Below are 16102 nucleotides of genomic sequence, written 5' to 3'. Positions count from 1 at the left end.
ATCTGAGATTCAAAAAGTCAAATTAAAATCATTTATTGAAGTGAAACTTCTTTATCGGGGTTGGAAAAAAATTTAGTGTAACATTTTTTCGTTACGCGTCACATTTTTCCGTTACGCGCCATGTTGCTTTTTGAAGTCAAACATCTTTATCGGCGTTGGAATGAAACTTCTTTATCGACGTATGGGAGAAATTTTGTAGCAAATCGTCACGTTTTTCAATGATAGTAATAATTCTATTACGATTAATGAAATTCTATAATAATCTTCGTAGTAATAAGGTAAAATGAAATACTTGTATTCATGTCTATGATAATAAAAGCCTTTTGTTAAACTTTATCTAATTTAACGAATTTCTGTAAAGTTGCATATAGTAGATCATTTTTCGAAAAATGAGATCATAAAGAAGTTTCACTTCTTACCTGTGTACACCTAGTACACGCACAATTTTTCATATAGGTAACACTTATGAACATCAAAAAAGAAATGTATATTAAAAGCTTCTAATTTTACTTTAACTGCCAGTCCTCAAATCAAGGGCGTAGAACGGAAGAGAGTGGGAAAATACCCTTACCATACCTGTTCCGCGGCTTACTATTCAACAACAAATTTCTCATAATATTTTGGTTAGTTAGTTTATTAAGTCTTACTAAAAAAGGCACAAATCTATTTAGAAACATACAAACTGTTCCTAGTTTATCTTAATACTGACGGAAACAAAAGACAAATATAGAAAATAGATTTGCCGAGATAAAAGGCATAGACACCCAACAGTCGAACTTAAATAGCCGAAGAATTAATGATGGCTGTCAAAATTCCGTCCCGTCTGAAAACTCCATCAAGCAAACAACGAGGCCATTCGGAGCATCTGCTTCCTTCTCGCGGTATTGAATTTCCCTCCCTATAAGTGTTGCCATAAGAATCTGTATTTATTTCAAACAAAGGAATTCGTATCAATGTTACAAGATATATCGATTGAAAGTTCTCCCATTATGGGTATCTGCGTCTAATGTTCAAGAAGAAGAAAGCCTGATTAGATCTATTGTGTTCAATGAAAGTAAATATTATATTATTAAACCAAATGAACCTAAGAAGTCAGTTATAGATAGTCCATTTAAGCTTACTTTTAGCCAAAAGTAAGCCAAAATTGATCTTATGTCATCAAAAAAAATAAACAATTGCTCATCTAAATCAAAAATCTATACTTAGTATTGTCTTTTATTGACATAACTTTCACACATTTATAATAAAACAATTTTTTACCGATTGAGGACACCGTGAGCCATTTCTGCCAAAACCCTCCATCTTTTAGTCGATACCAACTCCGGGGTAACAAATACAGATAATACAACTTTGTCTACAGCTGTGATACTTTTTCACATTCAACACCTTTTGTCCTCAGTCACCGTGACCACGCACGCTGTAAAGCACGCGAAACGTCGGTTAAATTTAAAATTATGAAAAATAATTGTAAATACATAACTTCCATCCGGTAAAAAATTGTTTTATTATAAAAATCTATACTTACAAATATTACCCGTATTATAGTAACAATATAATCTGTGTAATCCAGAATCTATTGTAAGGTTGAATTGGTTTAATCAGGGGTAAAGGTCAAACATGCAATGTTGTATTTGTTATAGCTATTCCTGATTTACACTATTTTATAATAGAGTTTTAATCGGAAAAAGATATTTGATTAGTACTTTTTTGGTCCATCACAATGAAAGAATTTCGAGGCAATTTCGTCTTTATTTGAGTGTACTAAAATAAAGCGTACAGATTTGAATTCCAGCTTCAATGAGGCCATTTCCAATACCTTAGTATGAATATAAAATAAACGGGTATTTTTCAGCGTCTAATTATATATTTACTTAGATTTTCGCCATTTGTTGTGTGAGAAAAAATTCTAAAACGTGTTTTACCTTGTATTTAGTCGTGACTTCTCAGACTTAAACACTTGACTTTTAAAGTGTTCTGACTCAAAGCGCGCAACACAGCTGTAATTATAAGGAACAATTATTTTCTCGTATATTGTTCTGTAGGGAGATAGAAGTCTACGGTGCAATCATTTTGACATTTGAGAATAATTAAATACTAACTTTATCTTTAAAAAACCATTGGCGCTACAACCTTTCAATCTGAACCGCAGATTTCTGCAACGTTTAAAAAATGTTAAATCAGTGGCGCTACAACCTCTTTAGGTCTTGGCCTCAGATTTCTGAATCTGTTTCATGATCATTTTTAAATCTAATAGGCAAGTAGGTGATCAGCCTCCTGTGCCTGACGCACGCCGTTGACTTTTTGGGTCTTAGGCAAGCCGGTTTCCTCACGATGTTTTCCTTCAGTGTTCGAGCGAATGATAAATTCGCACATAGAAATAAAGTCCATTGATGCACAGCCGGAGCTCGAACATACGACCGGAGGATCAGGGATTAGAGTCGCACGCTAAAGCCACTAGGCCACCACTGCTCATATATTTAGTATTGATAAAAGTTATAAATATTTGACTTAAGTTTTTTCAAGAAAAGAGTGTACCAATTATTAAAAGGCCAAAAGGCTGGCATTGAGATATTCCATAGACGGCGATAGCAAAAAGGAAAAAAAATAAATATTTATTCACGTGTACCTACCTACTTACGAACGTCTAAGATTCTAACATTATTCTAACTAATTAACATTTACAGCCAGTTCTTAAATCATGGGCGTAGAATGCACCCTCTTTTCAATAACAACTATGCATATATCAACTAAATACTGCAAAAAGTATACGTCTAAAACCCTAGTCTCTATAGCGGAGTATCAGATCTCGGGTCACTAAGTATCTACCATGACTCAAATTTTACCTAGAAAAAATATATCTCAAAAATTACCTTTGTAAAATTAAAATTTTTTTAACATTTTATTTTCGTGATTGAAGTACATTTTTTTCTCAATCAAAATTTTTACTTTTTATGTAGCTGTGGGCGTAAAATCCATTAAGAAAGACTAAAGTAAAAGTATTTAATCCAGCGTAGTTAACGAATGAGCTTTTAGATATGAAATGATCTTTAGTTATTTTAAAATTTTAATTAAAAAAATTAACAAGTACTTATAATTCTTGGCGGTGAAACAGTATCTCTAGTTCAACACGTTGATACGCGATATAGACCAGTGCAGATAGCCTTTAAAATAAATAAAAAGTGAAAAAAATTACAGTAGGATGAAACCCATTAGAAAAGGAGGGGAATATGATCAAAATGAAAGGAAAAATAAATTACGGTCGATCTGAGGTCGGGAAGGGCAGGGGGGGAGTTTTAAGGGTAAAAAACGGTTTATCTCGGTTTCCGGCAAAACTAAAAGTCCTATCAAAGAAAGTTAAATGGCAAAGTTGTAGGCAATAAAAAGATCTACAACTTTTGTATTTGCAGATTTTTCACATAACCTCAAAATTTAGGTAAAAAATTCAAAAAACCAACTTTTTGGTTTTTTATTTCTATCTTTTACAAAAATTTATTTTTTTAAACGAAATTTGGTGAAAACTTACTTTATTATGTCCCAAATATACTGTAATTTATTTGATTAAAAATATTTATTTTTTCACCTTATTTTGAATTAATATCGAAAAAACACCCTAATTTTCAATCGAAAATTCTGACGTCAAAATTTCAGCTTTTTTCAAAAAGTTGATGTGCTTTCAGTGCGTTGAAATCTCTACTTTCCTGTGGTAAAAAAATATATATATATTACCATAGTAAATCTTCTCAGAAAATGCAAAAAATCGTATGCAGTAACGCCCAGACCCGTCATCCCCTTCCCTACTTCTCTATGAAATACGAAAATTTTAGCCCATCTAAAAGCTAAAAAATTTTTTTAGGTCACTCAGGTATATATAAGTTATCTTAAAATAGTAATAAATAGGCATCTAATTATAATTTAAAGAAGATTCATATAGAAGTAGGGAAGGGGATGACGGGTGTGGGCGTTAATGCATACGATTTTTTGCATTTTCCGAGAAGATTTACTATGGTAATATATATATATTTTTTTACCATAGGAAAGTAGAGATTTCAACGCACTGAAAGCATATCAATTTTTTGAAAAAAGCTGAAATTTTGACGTCAGAATTTTCGATTGAAAATTAGGGTGTTTTTTCGATATTAATTCAAAATAAGGTGAAAAAATAAATATTTTTAATCAAATAAATTACAGTATATTTGGGACATAATAAAGTAAGTTTTCACCAAATTTCGTTTAAAAAAATAAATTTTTGTAAAAGATAGAAATAAAAAACCAAAAAGTTGGTTTTTTGAATTTTTCACATACATTTTGAGGTTATGTGAAAAATGTGTGAATACAAAAGTTGTAGATCTTTTTATGACCTACAACTTTGCCATTTAGTTTTCTTCGATAGGACTTTTAGTTTTGCCGGAAATCGAGATAAACCGTTTTTTACCCTTAAAACTCCCCCCCCTGCCCCTTCCCGACCTCAGATCGACCGTAATTTATTTTTCCTTTCATTTTGATCATATTCCCCTGCTTTTCTAATGGGTTTCATCCTACTGTAATTTTTTTTGGTTTCAAAAATTATCGGCACTGGTCTAATATGTATAATGCGTCGTAATGAGTGCGTTGTCAAATTGCAATCAAACGCATAATCGACTATAGTTTCAAATGGCGCTTCCCGCGACGGGTTTACTTATAAATTGAAAGTTTAAATAATCTTAAAATCTTTATTTTTTTATATGCATACCGGTTTTTGCCGGGTCAGCTTTTAAAGTTTATTTCTAGAAAACATACAGTTCAATAAAAATAACTATCTACTATAATAAAAAATAGGGGTTAATCGTAGAGGGGAGATAATTAAGGGTTGTATGATGTATCATAAAAAAATAAAAACAAAAGGTTTTGTCTAAAAAATAAAAATTTAGGGGTTAAGGGTGGTCCCCACCCTTAATGGTGGATGAAAAATAGATGTTGTCCGATTCTCAGACTTACTGAATATGCATAAAAACATTCATAATTATCGGTCGAGCCGTTTCAGAGGAGTATGGGAACGAACATTGTGACACGAGAATATAGCTTAATAGCATAATTAACTAGAACGATTAAGCACTATTTATTTATTTTTTTAAATTGTATAAAGAAAAATGTCTCTTAATATATTGTTCAACATTATTACTTTGTAGTTCGTCTGTTACGTTAATTCCCTAAAACTTTATACATAGTAAATTCTATTTTGAAGGTTGTGTTTCGTACAAAGGTTCACCCAATGCTTCCGTGAATCCGTCATAACTAGGCTAATAGCCTATCTGTAGCTAAGTTCCGTTGTTCTTAGAATAATTATAATTATTAATTAAATAAATAATATTAATGGTTGAATCTGAGTGCAGTTAGTTTTTCTTTACTTAATTTCTTTTACCAGATTAAAAATTGATATTATATTGTACAAAAATTTGATTTTTTAGTTATTATTAGTTAATAATAGTTATTATTATTATTCTTATGTTTGATTAGATTAATTTAGAAATCAACGTAAGCTTTCATTCATGTGAAATTTTATGGGGTAAGCTTAAAGGTATATATACTATATAACCTTATCACCACAGTAATGTTACATCACTGTAAATTATTTTTTTAAAAGTAATAAGATTGAAGATACTACTACAATTATTTTTGGAAACGAATTATATATATATTGTCTGCAATAAATAAATATCAAAACATAAAACCATTAAACTACTATCAAACCTTACTCCAAGTAATTCTATTAGTCCTTATCAAATATTGAATAAAACCTCTAATTATTTTTATACATAACACTTATTACTGGCCGAAATGAAAAATTTGAAAAACGAATCCGTCAAATCGACCGCGCTGTCAGCTTTCGCGCGCGGCGCGAGTGGTCTTGTCGGCACTTTAGCGGGCACTGCCTTTGCGGCAGGAGCCTGCGTCACAGATAGACCCTGGCGCCTTTTGCGGGATCCTAATTAATGGCCAAGCGTGACGCGGACACAGATGATGTCAAATCTCACGGAGTGACGATTTATTTCTTGGATTAATGAAACTTTTTGCAGAATTTGTTTAACCTTTCGTTATTAATGATGGCAATTTTTCTAAAAAAAACGCTTAATGTTATTGAATTATTATTTTACTTTGTATTACTTATACAGGTCATGAAGACTAGTGATTAAAGGATGTATAAAAATATATGTTCCTACGTTTTATGTGCTCTAAAGGGAAGGGTAAGTTAGAACAGCCAACATTGGACGTGAATCCAAAACTTGTTACATTTGCAAAGCTTTATGGCTGTAACTGTTCACTGTGAGGAAAAATGCGACGTGAAATTTAGCCTTCTCGCATTCAAAATACGAAAAATTGCTTAAAAGCTTCAACGTTTTCCATTCAAAAGTTTAAATAATTAAAAATTCCTATTTTTAATAAATAATCGGAAAATTTTGTTTATCGTGTTAAGGTTTTAGGTGTATTTTGATTCGTCTAACATAGCAATAAATATAACCAACATAAAATATGTTATTAAAAGTTGGTATTGCATAGAATTTTCCGAGTTTTTCCTCGCTACGCATCACTGCCCGCATTGTTATTCTTTGATACAGCCCGCAACGGAAAACTATTACTATCTTTTGTACCTACCAAATGTAATCAAAAACAAAAGTAAATAAATAAATGTTCACATAAAATCAGAAGGTTTTTTCCTTTGTAATGTAATATGTTTTTTACTTCTCCGTTGTTTGCTAAGAGCTGCAATACTTCTAGTTCTGATTGGTTGAACAAAGATGTTCTTGGTCCATGGCAGTGTTTTCCAATTCTTGGTACCTACGTGGTGTACGTGAAATTGAATCAAGGGTTACGCGCGGCTATTAGTAAAAACAATTGCCACATCAATACAAACTTTCGTGTTTATAATATCAGTAGGAATGCTCTTATAAGGGGTACGCCGGTTTGAGGTGAAAAACTAATTGGTCTATGGAAAAATTGTCATACAATAAAATAATCTAATATAAAATAATTGCTGATCACTACTTAGGTACCTGCCAGGAACGTACGTCATAGTCGCTGGGCGTTCTTAATATCATATAATGAAACCCCTTAATTTCTGTGAATAAGACGTAACTATTACACCACGCAATTGTAATATGTGTATACGGGGCTTCCCAAATTTATGAGACATGAAGGGAAAGCACCATGTATGTTTTTAATTTGATTAAAATTGTTAATTTTACGCTGTTCCTTTCTTTTAAAATACTATGTTACTTAAAAAGTGTTATTCGTTTTTGGCCATTTTATCGATAGCCATCATAAAAGTAGGGGTGTATTTTTTTACATTAAAGTCGGTTCGATTCCCAGATCAGAAGTAAGTAATTTAATAAAATCTTTGAATGAAGAATTACTTACTTTTAAAAATAGCATAAAGTCTTCTCAAGGTACTTTCCCATCATGTCCCATAACTTTGGGACGCCCTGTATAGATACTTAGATCACTAGTAACTGTCACTTAAGCACAGTCTGTTAAATAATTTAAGATAAATAAAGAATTGCAAATAAAGTCAAACTTGTTTTCACTCTCCTGAAACATGTCTGCTATATATACTAAAGGCTTTAGGATGCGTCTCCCATCCGGCATTGAGAATGTCCATAGGAGGCCAAATCACTTATCATCAGATGAGCCTCCGGCCCGATTGCCCCCGGCTTAAAAGAAAAAGAAAAAGTGTAACTAATATATTTCTTAACCTTTACGAACCATTTACTACTGAGATTAACAATCACTGCCAGTTCTGGTTAAAGACGTAGTAACGGACAAGTACACAATTTTTATTAATAACTATTTTTATATATTTATTTACAAAAGGCAACTGGCGGCCTTATCGCTTTCGAGCGATCTCTTCCAGGCAACCACTGTGAAAAAGAAAAAAAATGTATTAAATTACATAAGGTAGACAAGAAGTGCAAAAATACATGTATTACAAATAGTTGTTCAGAAAAAGAAACTAAACTAATAAAGGATACATGAAAAAAAAATAATAATAATAAAAAGTGCACATGACATTATAATTTAATTTACGATCAGTCTCACGTCAGTTAGTAGGTATTATTAAAGTATATCAACTAATTACTACAAAAATAATACATCTAAAACCTTAAACCCTTTAGCAGAGTCTCAGCAGAATTTTCTCGCTGTTTTTCTAATACCTTGTTGTTAGAAAAGCATCAGATCTGGGGTCATTGAGAGTATCTACCATAACTCAAACCTTACAGCTAGTACAGTTAGCTAGTTTTAAAAGATTCTTAACAGAAATTAAGTTCCTCTACGCGACCAAAAAATAATACATATTTGGAAATAGATTGAATCGTTTCGGAAAAATTCTCAATTTTCCATTATACCGGTTACTTGGTGAAATTGTTTGAAAATTCGGTTATGTGGTGGCTCACGTGGAAAATTGAGGTTGCCAAAAGCTGTTCTATTATGTATCGGATGAAAATTAACTGTTACAATATATTGTAAAGTACAAATTAAAACATAAGGCATTGTATATACTATCAGGTATTATTTATGATTTTTTAAATTGTATAACTTGTTAAGAAATCACGTAGGTTATCCTTCTGTTAGTTAATTATTAGCTTTCATTTATATTTAGTGTTTTACTCCGAAATCCGAGTTGAACCTAGGTCAACGATATTTGAATGAAATGAATGGTACCAAACGAACCTTTTTACAATAATTAAAAACCAAAACTACCTTTTAGATCTGGGCCTCAGATTTCTACATCTGTTTCGTGATCATTCAAATAGCCAAGTTGGTGATCTGTCTCCGTGCCTGACAAACGTGTTTAAGGCAAACCAGTTTCCTCATAATCACAGCTCACAGTGCAAGCGAGTGTTATAAAATAAATAAATCAGTGGCGCTACAACCTCTTTAGGTCTGGGCCTCAGATTTCTGTATCTGGTTCAAGATCATTTTTTCAATCTATCAGCCTCCTGTGCCTGACACCCGCCGTCGACTTTTTGGGTTTAAGACATGTCGGTATCCTCATGATGTTTTCCTTCACTATTCGAGCGAATGTTAAATGCGCACATAGAAAGAAATTCATTGGTGCACACCCGGGGATCGAACCTACGACCTCAGGGATGAGAGTCGCACGCTGAAGCCACTAGGCCAACACTGCTCACATTCGACATTTTCCTCGCTAAAATTTAGTATAAAATGAATAGAACCACGTGTAATAAACATTAATACTGATACGGCTTTTCACAACAACTAATGAGAAAATATACACCCGTTTCTAATGAAACGAGGTGTAGTTTATTGTTAACTAGAAAACCGTATTACATTCCTTCACTTAAGATCGCAGTAAGATCGCATTTTCAGCATCGATCTGTCTGTTTTACGGCGTAAACACAGTCCGACAAGAGCATAGAACAGACAAGCAAAATTGAAAAGAAACAATGGAAAGCATATATATAAAATTCTCGTGTCGCGGTGTTTGTGGTTAAACTCCTCCGAAACGGCTCGACCGATTCTCATGAAATTTTGTGTGCATATTGGGTATGTCTGAAAATCGGACAACATCTATTTTTCTTACCCCTAAATGTTAAGGGTACCCCTAAATCTTTTTTTTTTATTTTTAGATATTTTTTTTCTGTTTTTATTTTTTTATGATACAGCATTAAAAAATACATACAACCCCTAACTTTCACCCCTCTACGATCAATCCCTTTTTTTATTATAAATGATATACATGGCAAAACGACAATTGCCTGTTCAGCTAGTCTTTATATACGATTTACACACTTGAATTATACAATAAAATTTATATATTTCACGTAAATTGAACCTATGCGACAACTATAAACTAATTATGAAAAATTATCATGCAAAAATAAATACAATAAACCCATAAAAGTTTTTATACCAAATAATTAAACCTCTTCTTGCCTACAATTAATTGTGACAATTATTTTTCCTGATTAAGCGACGGCTGTAACGACAAAAAGACTAACGCCCACGTAGGCTGAGATGGCAAAAAGCTTACATTGCGAAAACTGAGTAATTGACTTGTCACGATGATAAGTGCTGTTTTTGCCAAAGAGATCTCTAGCAAATTACAAATATTTCTGGCCCTTGGTATCGCAAACAACTTTTTTCTTCGCCGTCACACATATCTCCAGGTACAAAGAAACTGAGTTCTTGAAGAACATTTGAGTTGCTCACCGTGTAAAACTTTAAGTAAATAGTAAATGTCTAGAAGTCTAGAATTGTGTCTAATTTATTGTATCCTGTGTTGACTTTGTAGCTTAAGCGTGTGACTCATTGCTTGTGGTCGTGCGTTTGAGTCACGGCTGTGCTCAGTTCTGCGCTATGCTATCCTGTTATGGGAAGCGGATAAGGCTCTGCTGTTACCGCATCCCGCCTAAGGCGATTGTTGGAGGCGCCTTGGGGTTTTAGTGGGTATGCACATTCGCGAGTCCCACATAACCCTCCCGCACTAAGCAGTCGCACCGCGGTGGGGTATGCGCAATGCATTTCCCCAAGTAAAAAAAAAAAAAAAAAAAAAAAAATCCTGTTATGGGAAAATTAGGTAGATGTGAATAAAGTGTTTATTACTTAGAATATTATTAGGGCTATTATGGGCGTTGGACCTCTTATAAACAGTAGACCAATTTTATACGAACGCTATATTTTGACAGTACCAAGTTTGAATATCTTTGATGGAGTTGTGACTGTAAAGAAGCATACAAAATTGTTCAAAACATTGTAAATAAACTTGCCTGTACATACCGAGGGATCCAACACGGCTGTGGGTCCCTGTATATTGCACCGCGTTATATTTAAAAAATTGTTACGCTATTCTATAAAAATATTTAATCACCTTCCTAGTAGTTACTAGATCACTGCCGTATATTTCTTTCAGGGGGAATATGATTAAATTGTTAATGTCAAGGTGCTTTTATAGCGTGGGCGAGTATTTGACCCATAAGTTAAGTTATGCTTTATAATTGATCGATATGTACCACCTTCTTGCAAATAAATGATTTATTATTATTATAATGAATTTTTCTGCCTACACATTTAATACTCGCTTGGACGGGAAGAAGAACTTTGTGACGAAAACGGCGTCCTTAGACCCAATTAATCGGGGCGTGTGTCAGGCACAAATGCAGATTACTACTTGGCTACTAGAAAAACCGATCAAGATTCAGATAGAGAGATATGAATCACATCCACCTACGGTGAAGGCAGACACCGTGAAGAAACGTAAATCTACAACATATGGGAGGTACCTATAGAAGAAGTCATTTTTGTCTATTAAAAATTAAATGATCAAAGATGCTATGTGCGGCCAACATAGGGTTTGAGCACCAATAATAGCACCATTAATCGTCCGAACAAGAACCAAAAGAGAATACCAAATTATTACACAAACTGCGCTGCTGTAACATGTACGTACGTACAAAGTAAAAATATGTCTTTTATGGCAGTTGAAAACGATTATGAATACTTCATAGCATAAATCATTTTCATACACTCTTTTTAAATTTTTACAACTATCATTACATCTGTTATTTAGAATGTAGTAATCCTTTATTGTTTTCTTTGAATGTTTTTGGTGCTTTTAAAAAAATATGTTTTCGTTACATTGAGTAAGCAAGCAGTACAGATGCTATGACCCTCGGATCCGTTCACAGTGGCCTCCAGCGCGTTCGGTTTTGAGAATTTTACCAAGTCTTCTCGCTCTGGATCTCTTTGCCTCATCTTTAACTGTTCGTTGCTAGGTTTGTTTTGTACGGGCACGCTTTGACTTTCCTTGTTGGGTTCTTGGGAATATGATTGGAATCACTTCGGATTGTATGGCCCAGTTTCCCTTATGTCTTGATTCGTTGGATCATTAAGGTTTCTCGGCAGGGCTGCAAAAGTTTTCTCATTACATAGATATCTATAAAAGATTCTCGAGCCAGTATATAAGGAAGACACCGGTTGACGAAGTCGGCGAGATTTCATTAGATACTTTTCATGTTTCCCATCCATATAGCATAGATTTGACCTTGAATCCGAATAAAGAGCAAGGAGTCTGTCAAAAATGTATTAAATTTTGACATAGGGATCTCCTCTTACTCTTTAGCGTTGGGAGAACAGAAGGATTTTACTATGTACGCAATTAAAACAGTTGAAATGAAAATATTGTAGCGATTCCTAACTCATGTATCGTCATATTATGTCTTTGTGCTCCAATGTTGTGAGGTCTAGTTCAATTCGGTTTGGTATAGGGCAGATGCAGGTTTTAATAATGAATTCACATTTCAAATCAATAATTAGCAGCACAGCATCTGGATGGTGTATACCTTTTTTTGAAGTTATACTTCTTTAGGCGCGTTATGAAAAATTGATGAGAGTGAAATTTTACGATGCGCGCGCACCGTGACACAAAATTAACAGAATGAAGTTGCCCACGTCATTGAACATAATTTAAAAACAACATTCGAATAATAATAGAATTTATGTTACACTTAATGAAAGAGAATAATAATAAATATTTATTTATTTAATTTTTCAAATGTAAACTGAAATTTATTGACAATAATGACTCCTTTTCTAGTCTTTGATTATTTAATTGTAATTAAATATACGTGCCAGAACAGAGGCCAAATCGACCTTTCCAAGACAGAGTTTGAAACAGGGTTGGAGTCTCATTATATAATCATATTTAATAAAAACTTATCCATCATTACCTATTATCTTACCCATACGGGATACCGCAATAAAGTTCCACATCAAAGTTATCCCAAGCTAAGCAACTGCCGACTCCCAAACGGGTAAGTTACGAAGTTAGTAAGTGCCAAATATATACGATACGTTGAGAGCTTAAATTATTCATGTGTTCTCAGATGTGCACAAACAGATCAATAAAATATTTATTATGTCTCACTTCTTAGTGTCAAAATGCCCTTTCACATGTAAAATAATAACGTAAATTACAATGATGTATGGTGCAGACAATTTTCTATTGCGGTTTCATTAAGAACTTTGCCATACATGATTTCTCTCCGTAAATTTATAATAATTTAGACATAATGGCTTTGTTATTCTTCTTTTATATTAAATATATTATAATGCATCTTACAATTTTATATAAATATAATATATTTTTGTATAATTAGGTAGATAAATATCCACTACACTATCGATAAATGATTAAACCTCTCTGAATAATAATATAACTATTAATGACGTGAGCCAAAGCTTAGTAGTGTGGACGGAATGTCTATATTAATGCCTAAAATCAAAGAACAAAGTCTAAATAGTCCTGGCATCTCACGAACAGTGATCCGTAAATCTTAACAAACCTAAACCATCATCATAATCTCTCTATCTATCGGTAAAAACAACATGAAAATCTGTGGAGCTGTTTTCGAGTTTATCGCCACCTTTGTTTAATAATAGACATAGACAAAGAAAATGACATAGACCTATCATTTATTACAAACAAAAACACACACACATAAACACACAAAATAACAATAATAAAAAAAAATTAAATGAGAGATATCAAAAAGAATAAAAAAATCCCTTTTCCGATTCGGTTCGCTTCAAGTGTGCAATGCGTGTGCGCTGTGGTTGTAATTGGCCCTGGCTCAGCATTATGCTGAGGAGCAGAATGTTCCACAGTGCTGGTCATTCTGCTAGAGACCACAGCAGAAAGAAAAGCAATGTAATAAATACTTATTAGAAAAAATAATAATAATAAAAGTTACCAGTATACGTAATGAAGTCTTGTGTAAAGGAGTATGGGAGCGTTCAAGTATAACGTCACTCAATTTTTGGAGATTATTGACCCCCCCCCCCCATGTAACGTGTCGTAACGTTTTTCTGTACCCAATAGGAAAACGTTTCGTGACCACCCAGTGACTCTTTATACCTAATAGTTACCATTATGCGGTGTAAAGTACTGGAAATTCGAAAATAATATTACCAATAACGCGTAATTCACTCCCCGCCCCGCTTCGTAACGTTTTACAAAAGGACCTAACCTAACCTAAACCCCCCCCCCCCAAATTCGTTACGTAATACTTGAACGCTCCCTATAGTAAAATTAATAACAATGTAAATTAATTTAAATTAAAAGTCAAAATAAGAATAATTGTTAAGAAGTAGATAAATATTTTTTTTGGGAATATATTAATAACACACTAAGTTAACATACAAGCGAAATAACTATTTAAGTCTCAAACCAGTACTACCATATACCGTTCTAAATAACATTTCCCAAAGGGATTTAACCACAAATCTTAATATAGGATAGACCCGTATTATTTCGATCGGCTGTTAAAGGAAATATATTTCAATCATTTTCAGATAGCTTACAAACCTCACTACAGATACGCGATTTAATTTATCTTCAGAAAGGTGGATCTTAAAAAACCTGTTTTCAAATCCTCAGTCTGCCTTTGACGTTCGCATTAAGGGGATAAAGGTTGGAATGAATGACGTCATCCTTTATGATACCTAGGCTTGAATTTCTCTTTTTGTGGAGAAAAATAAGAATAATATGAAGAAAATACTTTTTTATTGAAGCTATGTATTATTATTATAAACCGACGTTTCGCGTGCTTTACAGCGTGCGTGGTCACGGTGACTGAAGACAAAAGGTGTTGAATGTCAAAAAGTATCACAGCTGTAGAAAAAGTTGTATTATCTGTATGTATTTCCCCGGAGTTTATATCGACTAGAAGATGGAGGGTTTTTGCAGAAATGACTCACGGTTTCCTCTATTTTCGGATTGATTACTTTAGATTTTAATTTGGTTATTATTTTAAAATTACGTAAAATAATTATAAGTTTATAGTACATAGCTTCAATCCGTTTAACAACATTTGTCTTTAAATGTGTAATAGTTATGTTAATAAAAGACAATACTAAGAAAAATATTACGTAACTTCGAGAAATATTTGCAATAACTGAACTTTGTTTTTGCATTACACTGATGAATTGTAATAATGTGTATGGGTTGATCTAGTTCTTAGGGTAGGAAATTAAACACTCCAATGATGACTTGATTCATTATAATTCACTTCACTGATAGATAAACTCTATAACTTCAAACTTGAATAAAGGAATTGCCCGTGCGCATGTGTTACAACCTCTTTTATAATCTATTCTCTACTCCGACCCGACCATCCCACTTCGGGCAGTTGTTCGAGTCAATTCTTAACAATACATAAACAACCGAACGAGTCAAATGAGTAACTATTGAACATGCGCACTTGTAGCAAGATTCTTAAGAATATGTATCATAAAAAATGTTTAGAATTGAATTAAATAAATATTAAAAGCTAACAAATGTAAAATTATCGTTTTTGTTTACTGTATTATTTATGTATTGATAACATTATTGAAATGACTCATTTGTCTTAGTATTATCAAAGACAATAACTTAATTATTCTTGTTGAAATAAATTATCTTACAATGAGATAATTTGTATTAAGTAATAACTATAAGGGTTAACAATGAGACTTTCTCTGAGATCGCGCGTTCGAATCTCGGCAATGTTCCCATGAAATTTTCTTTTTACTTCCTCGAACGGTAACGGGATCGTACTCGTATCACGAAATCGTCGGCTTATCAGACACAGAGCACTAATCCCAGCTAACAAAAATGAACACTTTTATATTTATATTTAATTAATTAACATATTTTGTTTTTTATTTACAGTTTAATAGGGCTGATGTGAACATAAACAAGGAATTTTAAAGTGTGTAAAGAACGGAATTAATTTGTATCTATTAATATTGTTTAATATTAGAATAAGTATATGTGAAAACAAATAGAGATAGAAGAGTAGTATTGTCCCAGTGGCTTCAGCGTGCGACTCTCATCCCTGATGTCGTAGATTCGCTCCCCGGCTGTGCACCGATTTTTTTTCTATGTGCACATTTAACATTCGCTCAACTGGTGAAGGAAAAATATCGTGAGGAAGTCGGCTTACCTTAGATAGGCTTAGATCCAAAACGTCAACGGCGTGTCAGGCACAGGAGGCTGATCTTACTTGCCTATTAGATTGACTTAATTTAAAAGCAAAATAGCTGTAAAAACGTGTCTAGTTGTAAGTTT

General features: G+C 33.1%; 1 protein-coding gene across 6 annotated transcripts in view; it reads right to left on the bottom strand.

The window, feature by feature from the left end:
- Positions 1 to 5894, bottom strand: part of LOC125056741 — a 57189-nt gene extending 51295 nt beyond the window's left edge. For 5 of the 6 annotated variants that reach the window (XM_047660018.1, XM_047660014.1, XM_047660017.1 and 2 more), the window contains exon 1: positions 5728 to 5894. The gene's annotated coding sequence lies outside the window, so the exon portion shown is untranslated. The remainder of the gene's footprint in view (positions 1 to 5727) is intronic. The other variant, XM_047660015.1, reaches the window with a different exon arrangement.
- Between the last annotated feature and the right edge of the window lie 10208 nt (positions 5895 to 16102).

The sequence above is a fragment of the Pieris napi genome, chromosome 15 (genome assembly GCF_905475465.1).
Source record: "Pieris napi chromosome 15, ilPieNapi1.2, whole genome shotgun sequence".
Classification (NCBI taxonomy): domain Eukaryota; kingdom Metazoa; phylum Arthropoda; class Insecta; order Lepidoptera; family Pieridae; genus Pieris; species Pieris napi.
Note: the sequence above shows the minus strand (reverse complement) of the source record. Positions and strands in the feature narration are given on the sequence as shown.